Source organism: Lolium rigidum, chromosome 1 (genome assembly GCF_022539505.1).
Source record: "Lolium rigidum isolate FL_2022 chromosome 1, APGP_CSIRO_Lrig_0.1, whole genome shotgun sequence".
In the NCBI taxonomy this organism is placed as follows: Eukaryota; Viridiplantae; Streptophyta; class Magnoliopsida; order Poales; family Poaceae; genus Lolium; species Lolium rigidum.
In genome coordinates, this window is record NC_061508.1 from 20190160 (window position 1) to 20200918 (window position 10759).

The 10759-nt window shown below is 39.6% G+C and overlaps 2 long non-coding RNA genes across 2 annotated transcripts; both read left to right on the forward strand.

The window, feature by feature from the left end:
• The first annotated feature begins 2552 nt into the window (after positions 1 to 2552).
• On the forward strand, positions 2553 to 3961 carry LOC124668773. The gene is made up of 3 exons (XR_006991861.1): positions 2553 to 2714; positions 2816 to 3027; positions 3906 to 3961. It is a non-coding gene; the product is annotated as an uncharacterized LOC124668773 (long non-coding RNA).
• Positions 3962 to 7488: 3527 nt separating this feature from the next.
• On the forward strand, positions 7489 to 8896 carry LOC124668784. The gene is made up of 3 exons (XR_006991872.1): positions 7489 to 7650; positions 7752 to 7963; positions 8841 to 8896. It is a non-coding gene; the product is annotated as an uncharacterized LOC124668784 (long non-coding RNA).
• The last annotated feature ends 1863 nt before the right edge of the window (positions 8897 to 10759 follow it).

Here is a 10759-nt window from a genome sequence, read left to right on the forward strand (position 1 = left end):
TCGCGGTTCCATATCCCGGAACAGGGAGTGACGAGTCACGGTTCTTTACACTCGCGGAGGTGTGTTGCTTTACCCATAAGAGATCTTAACCTTGGTGCCAACCGGGCATATGTTCCCGTCCACACTTCCTTTGGTGTGAGGCCCGGTATAAGGTCTAGCCAATCATGTTCCTCCGCTACCTCGAACACCCACCCTTTGTTGCATACCCCGACCCTGGGTCCTCGTCGGTCCTCTTACACCAATTAAAGATGGACCCCGACCACGACAACAGTTTGGGACTCGTTAACCAAACTCCTTCGCCGGTAGCTGCAACCCATCATAGACCACATTACCGTGGGGAATTAGAAGGGGATCCCCACCCTCAAGTTGTTCCGCAAGCGAGCAACCGCTACGGTAAGCAACAACTATACCGTGGGGAATTAGAAGGGGCTCCCCACCCTCAAGTTGCTCCGCAAGACACAAGCCGCTACGGTAAGCGCATCCGTTGATGAACGAGAGGTGGAAACACTTTTGACTACTCCATCCCACTCCGGATCTTATGGTTAACACGGGTATTACGGCACAAGAATCATCGGCGACATTTGTTGTTTAATCCTAGATGGATATTAACCCTTGCAATGGAACCTCCACCATATCAACACAATCCATGGTTCCATTGCCCACCACATAGTCATATTCATAGTTATGAAAGTAGTGGTTTTGGTTTTTATGCAATCGTGATAACCATAGTACTTTGCAAGTAATTTGATAAAAGTACTCAAATGACATGAGCAAGTGATGAACTTGCCTTTCTTGACTGCAAGATTATGCAGTCAAGGTCTTCGATACGCAATAACTCCAAATTCTGAAATAGCATCATCGTCCGGTAAGGACGATGTTTAAAAGATTGGCAAGGATGCAATAATGCATAAGAATGAGATGCAATCGCTCTAAGCGTGACCTAACCCCGATGATTTAGGATTAGTAAGTTGTAATAATTGGTTTAGGGGGTGTTGCACTTTTTAGAGTGATTCACATACAAGGTTCCGATTCGGGTGTGATTACTTGGTATTATAAACGGGTAGATCATAAAGCATAATAATCAATTGAGTACACAAAGAATGATAATTGGCATAATGTTATCAAGTAAAGAACGAGTGGTTAGTTTTAACACTATATGGCATGGTTAATGATTAATTATTATATACTTCAAAAGAATAATCTTTGAAGAACATGTGCTTAATAAAGAACAAGTAGGATAATTAGGTTGGTGGGTTCTATGGTTAACTATGGTTCCAATTGGTTTTGGAGTAGATATTAGATGGATCACAACCTAGTTGGATTCATAAACACCAGATGGAGTTATGCCTAGGCATCCTAAGTAATTAATTACACATGGTTGCTATTAAGATTGGTTTATCTTGCTAGTGATAGGCGGCTAGGGTTTATAGGTTCTTATAAGCGGGGTTGAAGATGATTCCTTATTTTCTTCAAAAGAATAACTTTTGAAGAACATACTTCTTATATAATAAGAAGTATAACAATTAAGGTTGAGGTTGTCTAGGTTTTGTTATTGGATTCACTAAGTAAGGAATGGTGGTTTCCTAAGTAGGATGTTTAATAATTATTTTACACTAATAGGGTTTAGTGGGCATGGGATATAATGATAAATATTGGGTATAGATGATATTGGAGCTCATCACGGTGGTGTGATGCTAGTTAAGGTTAATTAAGGATGAGATCCTTGTGATAGGAACTAGGTTTGATTAACATGAACACATGGGATGCTAGTTAGTAGTGATAGGGTTCCCATATGTTATGTGGATTTGAACAAGCATTAAGTTGCTAAATATGAATCTATGGTTACTAATGAAGTAACATGATCACATGTTACTGTCACATCCCAAAATTTTCCAAATTTTGGAATGTGAAATATAAATAAAATTTAAGCTTGGTTGGTTGTCTTGATTTAAATTTTTTAATAAAATAAAAATTGGTGTTACTTAAAACTATTTCCCAAAAATGGAGTTTTCAAAAACATGCATTGCATTCATAAGCATCATGGCATCTTTGCATTCCTTAGGAAAATTTGAGCAAAATTTAAATTTATAAAGAAACCTTAAACCCGAAGAAATGCAAATAAAGCATGTAGGCCTATGTGCTAAATTCGAATTTATTAAAATATTTTTTTTAAACTAAAAGTGGTTCCAATATATTCTACATTCAATAAGGGATCCACTAATATTTTATTTACAATTTTCTAACTTGATTTAAGTTACTTTTGAAGTAATTAGTTTTCAGTTTTTTTTTATAGTAACTCAAGAAACAAAATAGAGAAGAAGAAAAAAAAAACAAAGAAGAGGAACGAGTCTTGGCAGCCAACGACTCTAAAACGAGTCAGCCCAACCGTGCATCACACGCGCACGGCCACACGACCAGCGACGCACAACGCAGCGTTTCGTTTTTCTTTTTCGGGTGACGTGTGGCCCCACAGCCACGTCAGCTCGTCTTCAAGCCCAGGCAATGGACGGGTCGCATCGTGCGTCCGTTTCGAGCGTTTCTTCCTCATTTGATTGCGGGCGATTTAAGTCACCATTTGACGCACCGTTTCTTCCTACTTAAGCCCCATTCTCTCCCCTCTATTTCCCCTCAAACCTCACAGAACGGGAGCCACCAGGCTGCTCGAATTTGACCTCGCAAGTCTGCGGTACCCGTGACTTCCCGGGACGATTCCGGTGAGCACAGTCCATATCTTGACCTCTAGTTTCTTCCAAACTTCCTATCTTTTCATTTCGCATCTCTCAGACTTTATTTCGCAAATTTTGGTGCACCACAGCGACAGAGCTATATTCATCTGCGAGTACGTTCACGGGAAAATTCTCCGGCGAGCGATTTCCGGCGAACTACTGCGCCTTGACGTCCGCGACTTCTCCATCGAGTTCCTCTTGCGAAAACTAACTCCGTCGTCTGCCCCACCATCGCCAAGGAGCACCAGAACGTCAACGCCGGCGACATCAGACGACATTGCTGTGAGCCACCTGTGTTCCCGTACGTGAGCAATTCTTTGTTTTTCTTTTCCTTTTATTCTCTTTCCTTGCAATCACCGGATCTAGATCCTAAGGCTGGTATCAACTCACTTAGATGAAGGGGTATCAGCCAATCAAAATCAGCCACTTGTCATATGTGTTCTAATTTTCGGATATTTAGGACAGGACATGTTACAATCTTTGAAAAATCATATCTTGAGTTCTACAAATCGAAAATTTACAAATAATATGTCCCCGAACTCAGAACAATGTGTAGAATCTGTTTTTTTTTGCGAGAAATCCACCAATCTATTAATAATCATCAACGAGTAGTACAAATAAGCCAAAAGGTAAAGAAAATTACAAATTGGTACTCGGACCACCTAGCGACGACTACAAACACTAGCACGAGCCGAAGGCGCGCCGCTGTCCTCGCCCCTCCATCACCGGAGTCGAGGCAAAGCTTGTCGTAGTAGAGCTTGTTGTAGTAGACGGACGGGAAGTCGTAATATTACACTTTTGCATCATTATCGTTCACGCTTTTACAGAAACACAATTAGAGTATTTTGGGTATAAGATTTGTTCTACAAAATATTTTTGAGCGATTCTTTTGCTACTAGCAGAAAATCAAATCCTATGTACAGTACTATCATAAACTAAATTTGTAGTCTCCGTTATTTTTATTTCTATAATTTATATAGTGTTGTAGACCTTTCTAGTGTTTGAAAATGTTTTGAATAGAGTAAACAACACTAAAATTTGACCATGTCATCATGCATATAGGATACAACCAGAGAACTATGTAAGTTTGTTTTGTGAAATTTAACTCACATATGCACGCATATTCTATTTCTTGTGATTGTCTATGCATGTGTGCTTATGTAGTGTTTTGGTTTGTAGATTGTTTGGATTGTCAAGAGTGCTTTTATGACGAGTGCACCAATCCCTCTCCTCACTACCAAGGCAAGTGTCACTCATGTCCTATGTTTTCTATGCATGTAGTTTTTACTTAGTAGATATTGCATGTCTAGGACGTTTTCAAGGTATATGCTATGCTATGCTAATCCTATAGTCTTAGGATTTCCTCTAGTTTCCCTTAAGTTGCCATCGTAGGTAGTTTTGCTTAGCCATGCTATTAGATACGTGGTTGGGATATCATGATGAGATGAGATGAAGAAATATGTTTTTGTTATAAATGAAAACAACTTGATAAATGAAACCCACGGGCGGATTGGTATGAGTGGAGCGTCCGCACGGTGAAAATTGGTGGGGTCCGCCGCCCGGGAACAAAAGAGATTGGACATGTTTCATGTTTAGTAGCTTCTTGTACAGCCGCATGTCATATGGGCTCTGTCTTGACTAAGTAGGTTGTAGGGTCCTCGTCCCGACGTGACCGACGAGATGTAGATGTGTAGGTTGGTACGGGTCCGTCCGGAGGGCTCGGGGCCTTACTTCCGAAAATTGTCTCGTCTTAGTCTTCTCCCGGCCATTTGAGCAAAATGAGCATCATGGTGGAGAAGGGGCTGACTAAGTCGTGCGGGTAAAGTGTACAAACCTCTGCAGAGTGTAAAAACTAAGTACTTAGCCGTGTCCCCGGTTACGGACAACTTTGAGCAACTAGATCTGGAGCTGTTGGAAGATCTCTCTCATCCCAATTTCTAAGTTAAAACTTGTTGGGAAACTTGGGTAGTAAAATAAGTAGCTGGATCGTCTGGTGTCTATCCCTGGTGAGCCAGTGTGATGAGAACCTGGGTTCATGCTCTTAGGAGATATATTTTCAAAGACAAATGTTGTTTGCAAAAAGATAGGGAAAATGCTGCTTTCGCAAATAAGCCAAGCTCCACTTAGCCAAATAATCATGTAAGTGTTAGGTGCCATTTGTGTCCACCATATGACATCTTGCCAATACAATTCCAAAATGTATTGACCCTTGTGGCTGTAACCTTTCATGTTGCGTGTCACTACTCGATTAAGTAATGTCTGGATTAGGATCACGAGTCTTCGCTCAACATGTCTCGCTGTGGCATCATGAAGAAAGATGGCTCCATGCTTTTACTTTACCGTTGTGAACTACGAATAAATGCTAGCCATGGGCTATGCAAGTTGTAATGAACTATTTTATTTCCGATGGATCATGCGATGTAATAAAGACCTTTGTTTCTTGGTATTACATCTTAAACTGTGTGTGCTAGCGATTGATCCAGGGACTAGCACAGTAAAGCACAGGGATCGGCACCCTACCGGGTGAGGTCACTACAGATGGTATCAGAGCATTGTGTTGACCATAGGTTCGTGACCCTAGGTTTGGATTAGAAATAGGAAGACCCTAGGATGAAATTTTTGTCTAATCCTATTTCAAAAAAAGTGTGCTTTGTGAACTTCTAGTACTACTCATCTATTCCATCTTCAGAAATGTTTTCCTCTTGCCTTAGATGACCTACCTTATGAAATCCATCAAGGAAGTAGAGATGATGACCTTGTATCTGAAGTGAGGGATTGATGCTTCATGTGATATTCTTCGACTCCGCAACAAGAATTTTATGGAAGACCAATGAAGAACTTGAAGAAAGACTTCGATGCAAACTGCACAACATACGAGGATACACCGAAGGAGCGGAATAAAAAATTGATGCATCCAATATAGAAATAGACTAGACCACCATTAGTTCTCTTTTAGCGAACCAACGATAAAGTAACAAAGTATTGATCTTACCAAAATGTGGTATGACCATACTATTTTGTTTGTGTTTGAACCATGTTGCTTGATGCTTGTTAGATGATTGTTGTTTGTCTGAATTGCTTTGATCTCGTTGTGTTTGGGTACGAATTCTCCCTTAGAATCTTTCTATCTATTCTCATCTATACCCAACCCGAGAGAATGTTTTCTCGGCAACTCGCCATGAAGACAATAGTAGTGAAACCAACCACGATGATTCTTATCAAGGTGAAGAAGGATATAATGTGAGATATGCAAAACCGTAGTTAAGGATCGATAGAAGTGTTTTCAAAACAATTCAATAATGGGGACTGAAACATTGATTCAATTCTCAATAGAAGTTTTTATCAAACTTGTGAGGTTGACCAAGTGTTAGAATACGAGATTCAATAAATCAAATACGGGGTAATGATCAGGGTGCAGGAATGGATTGATCACCATTCCTACTACTCTTATTATTCGCTTTCGTAATGTTGACTTTGCGAATCTAGAGAGACATACCTACAAAAGAGACGTCGATGATAAGCCTAAACCTTAGGGTGAAGAAATATTATACCCTTATAGTTGGCAAGTGCTGCCAAGCGTAGGACTACAACGAGATTGAAGATCTAGCCACTAGATGAAGAGTGGTGGAAGGTTGTTGTCGAAGACACCAATAAACAAAGATGATGAATGTCGTGAAGTTCTCTCATCTTGGTCTTCCAATTGACCCAAAGAGTGACCCGTCAGTATCAAAAGTACTTCGACCACGAGCCCATAGGGATTAGAAGCCAACCATGAGGAAAAGCCTACTCAACTCACTTTGGAGTGATATGTTGATCACTATATGTGAATAAACATTCGTCTATTGGATATTAGTTCAAAAGCCATAAGCCATTGATATTTTCAAAAGATGACCTGAGGTCATGTCATATCCTCGGATGTGCCAAGTCATATCCAAGATGAGCTTATCCTAAATCCAAGACCTAAGACTACGTACAAAAAAATATTCTTTTAAGGGTGGTAGCCCACCCCAACATATCCCATACCCATCTTTCTTTCTAGCCTTTCTCCGAATCTCGGGGACGAGATTCCTTTTAAGGGTGGTAGTCTGTCACATCCCAAAATTTTCCAAATTTTGGAATGTGAAATATAAATAAAATTTAAGCTTGGTTGGTTGTCTTGATTTAAATTTTTTAATAAAATAAAAATTGGTGTTACTTAAAACTATTTCCCAAAAATGGAGTTTTCAAAAACATGCATTGCATTCATAAGCATCATGGCATCTTTGCATTCCTTAGGAAAATTTGAGCAAAATTTAAATTTATAAAGAAACCTTAAACCCGAAGAAATGCAAATAAAGCATGTAGGCCTATGTGCTAAATTCGAATTTATTAAAATATTTTTTTTAAACTAAAAGTGGTTCCAATATATTCTACATTCAATAAGGGATCCACTAATATTTTATTTACAATTTTCTAACTTGATTTAAGTTACTTTTGAAGTAATTAGTTTTCAGTTTTTTTTATAGTAACTCAAGAAACAAAATAGAGAAGAAGAAAAAAAACAAAGAAGAGGAACGAGTCTTGGCAGCCAACGACTCTAAAACGAGTCAGCCCAACCGTGCATCACACGCGCACGGCCACACGACCAGCGACGCACAACGCAGCGTTTCGTTTTTCTTTTTCGGGTGACGTGTGGCCCCACAGCCACGTCAGCTCGTCTTCAAGCCCAGGCAATGGACGGGTCGCATCGTGCGTCCGTTTCGAGCGTTTCTTCCTCATTTGATTGCGGGCGATTTAAGTCACCATTTGACGCACCGTTTCTTCCTACTTAAGCCCCATTCTCTCCCCTCTATTTCCCCTCAAACCTCACAGAACGGGAGCCACCAGGCTGCTCGAATTTGACCTCGCAAGTCTGCGGTACCCGTGACTTCCCGGGACGATTCCGGTGAGCACAGTCCATATCTTGACCTCTAGTTTCTTCCAAACTTCCTATCTTTTCATTTCGCATCTCTCAGACTTTATTTCGCAAATTTTGGTGCACCACAGCGACAGAGCTATATTCATCTGCGAGTACGTTCACGGGAAAATTCTCCGGCGAGCGATTTCCGGCGAACTACTGCGCCTTGACGTCCGCGACTTCTCCATCGAGTTCCTCTTGCGAAAACTAACTCCGTCGTCTGCCCCACCATCGCCAAGGAGCACCAGAACGTCAACGCCGGCGACATCAGACGACATTGCTGTGAGCCACCTGTGTTCCCGTACGTGAGCAATTCTTTGTTTTTCTTTTCCTTTTATTCTCTTTCCTTGCAATCACCGGATCTAGATCCTAAGGCTGGTATCAACTCACTTAGATGAAGGGGTATCAGCCAATCAAAATCAGCCACTTGTCATATGTGTTCTAATTTTCGGATATTTAGGACAGGACATGTTACAATCTTTGAAAAATCATATCTTGAGTTCTACAAATCGAAAATTTACAAATAATATGTCCCCGAACTCAGAACAATGTGTAGAATCTGTTTTTTTTTGCGAGAAATCCACCAATCTATTAATAATCATCAACAGTAGTACAAATAAGCCAAAAGGTAAAGAAAATTACAAATTGGTACTCAGACCACCTAGCGACGACTACAAACACTAGCACGAGCCGAAGGCGCGCCGCTGTCCTCGCCCCTCCATCACCGGAGTCAGGCAAAGCTTGTCGTAGTAGAGCTTGTTGTAGTAGACAGACGGGAAGTCGTAATATTACACTTTTGCATCATTATCGTTCACAGTTTTTACAGAAACACAATTAGAGTATTTTGGGTATAAGATTTGTTCTACAAAATATTTTTGAGCGATTCTTTTGCTACTAGCAGAAAATCAAATCCTATGTACAGTACTATCATAAACTAAATTTGTAGTCTCCGTTATTTTTATTTCTATAATTTATATAGTGTTGTAGACCTTTCTAGTGTTTGAAAATGTTTTGAATAGAGTAAACAACACTAAAATTTGACCATGTCATCATGCATATAGGATACAACCAGAGAACTATGTAAGTTTGTTTTGTGAAATTTAACTCACATATGCACGCATATTCTATTTCTTGTGATTGTCTATGCATGTGTGCTTATGTAGTGTTTTGGTTTGTAGATTGTTTGGATTGTCAAGAGTGCTTTTATGACGAGTGCACCAATCCCTCTCCTCACTACCAAGGCAAGTGTCACTCATGTCCTATGTTTTCTATGCATGTAGTTTTTACTTAGTAGATATTGCATGTCTAGGACGTTTTCAAGGTATATGCTATGCTATGCTAATCCTATAGTCTTAGGATTTCCTCTAGTTTCCCTTAAGTTGCCATCGTAGGTAGTTTTGCTTAGCCATGCTATTAGATACGTGGTTGGGATATCATGATGAGATGAGATGAAGAAATATGTTTTTGTTATAAATGAAAACAACTTGATAAATGAAACCCCCGGGCGGATTGGTATGAGTGGAGCGTCCGCACGGTGAAAATTGGTGGGGTCCGCCGCCCGGGAACAAAAGAGATTGGACATGTTTCATGTTTAGTAGCTTCTTGTACGAGCCGCATGTCATATGGGCTCGTCTTGACTAAGTAGGTTGTAGGGTCCTGTCCCGACGTGACCAGCAGATGTAGATGTGTAGGTTGGTACGGGTCCGTCCAGAGGGCTCAGGGCCTTACTTCCGAAAATTGTCTCGTCTTAGTCTTCTCCCGGCCATTTGAGCAAAATGAGCATCATGGTGGAGAAGGGGCTGACTAAGTCGTGCGGGTAAAGTGTACAAACCTCGCGAGTGTAAAAACTAAGTACTTAGCCGTGTCCCGGTTACGGACAACTTTGAGCAACTAGATCCGGAAGTCTGTTGGAAGATCTCTCTCATCCCAATTTCTAAGTTAAAACTTGTTGGGAAACTTGGGTAGTAAAATAAGTAGCTGGATCGTCTGGTGTCTATCCCTGGTGAGCCAGTGTGATGAGAACCTGGGTTCATGCTCTTAGGAGATATATTTTCAAAGACAAATGTTGTTTGCAAAAAGATAGGGAAAATGCTTGCTTTTCGCAAATAAGCCAAGCTCCACTTAGCCAAATAATCATGTAAGTGTTAGGTGCCATTTGTGTCCACCATATGACATCTTGCCAATACAATTCCAAAATGTATTGACCCTTGTGGTCGTAACCTTTCATGTTGCGGGTCACTACTACGATTAAGTAATGCTTGGATTAGGATCACGAGTCTTCGCTCAACATGTCACGCTCGTGGCATCATGAAGAAAGATGGCTCCATGCTTTTACTTTACCGTTGTGAACTCTGAATAAATGCTAGCCATGGGCTATGCAAGTTGTAATGAACTATTTTATTTCCGATGGATCATGCGATGTAATAAAGACCTTTGTTTCTTGGTATTACATCTTAAACTGTGTGTGCTAGCGATTGATCCAGGGACTAGCACAGTAAAGCACAGGGATCGGCACCCTACCGGGTGAGGTCACTACAGTTACTTAGGGTTTATGTTTGGGAATAAATTAGGGTTCATATGAAGTAGTGGAGCTAAGGTTCCTAATTGAATTAGGGTTTTAGGGTTACACATGAAATGATGAGTTCCTAGATTCCTACCATATGGAACTAGGGTTTCTTAATCACCATATAGTTTTATGATTAATAACTTCAATTAAAAGTTGAAGTTATTAATAATTTGGAAATAAAAATAATATTGAATTTGGTATTTTATTATTTTAAATAATTAATAATTAGGTAATTATTAATTAGGGTTTAATTCTCACTAATAAAGATTTAACAAATAATCAATAAGAAAATTTGTTTTAATGTTTTCTTTATTTATTTACTGGTTTTTATTTAATTTGAAGAGTTTTCCTAATTATTGAATTTTAATTGAATTTAGAATTAATAAATAAGGCTTAAATAACAAGTATTAATTAATTGAATTTTTATTAAAAATAAAAATTTCATATTATATTTTTATTGGATAGAGTTTATTTTTAGGATCATATTGATATCTCATTTGGTATTTTTCAGAATTGAAATGAATTTGATTT